General features: G+C 40.7%; 1 pseudogene; it reads right to left on the reverse strand.

Moving 5' to 3' along the window:
* Nucleotides 1–383: 383 nt before the first annotated feature.
* LOC105747814 (malectin-like) overlaps nt 384–798 on the reverse strand; it is a 2,923-nt pseudogene continuing 2,508 nt past the window's right edge.

Below are 798 nucleotides of genomic sequence, written 5' to 3' on the forward strand. Positions count from 1 at the left end.
GGGCCTTCCTGACTTAAGTGTCCTGGGAAACTGTCCTGCCAAAGTGACATGAATATGGAAACAAGAGGGAGAAGGCAAGAGGGGAAGGAGTCAGAGGCTGTGGTCCAGGAACTGGACACTGTACTTTGAATGCCTGGAAGGAGGAGATAATTTTGGTTACTATTCACGTTTCACAATATGAGGTTCATTCCATTTTATAACCTTGATTAAACTTAAATATATATATATATGTGTGTGTGTGTGTGTGTGTGTGTGTGTGTGTGTGTGTATTAACATTCCTTAGTTTATTTTGGTTAATGATTGTGAAAAATATAGAAATCCAAGCCAAATATATTGTTTCCTTTTCCATACTCATCCACATTATTCTGGATAGTACTTTGCTCTCACAAATGGCAGAGTCAAAAGACAGCTGGAATGTAGATCCCTAAGGCCACTAAGATCAGAAAAATGAGAAAATGAAGCTGCTCTTGTCTGAGACATAGAGACTGGGGAGAGAGGATGGCAATTGAACCTGATTCTTTTTGGTTTGTGTTTTGAGATTAGACCTTTCATTATATTCTTCTCTTTCTCCTTTTTTCTCTTCTTTCATGGATGAGGCAGCAGTTTTGGTATGTCACTCACCATCCCTGCCGTGATGTAGAGTGCATGGACTTTGCAATTGTTATGGTACCGCTTTGGCAAACCTGATGTAGTGTTTCCCAGTGAAGGTTGACTCCTGCGCCTGCCCTCAGCTACCTTTTTCTAATGCTCATAGAGATCATCTCATCAAGAGTTGTGCTGTGCCTAACACTGTCAAAG

The sequence above is a fragment of the Orcinus orca genome, chromosome 15 (genome assembly GCF_937001465.1).
Source record: "Orcinus orca chromosome 15, mOrcOrc1.1, whole genome shotgun sequence".
Lineage (NCBI taxonomy): Eukaryota > Metazoa > Chordata > Mammalia > Artiodactyla > Delphinidae > Orcinus > Orcinus orca.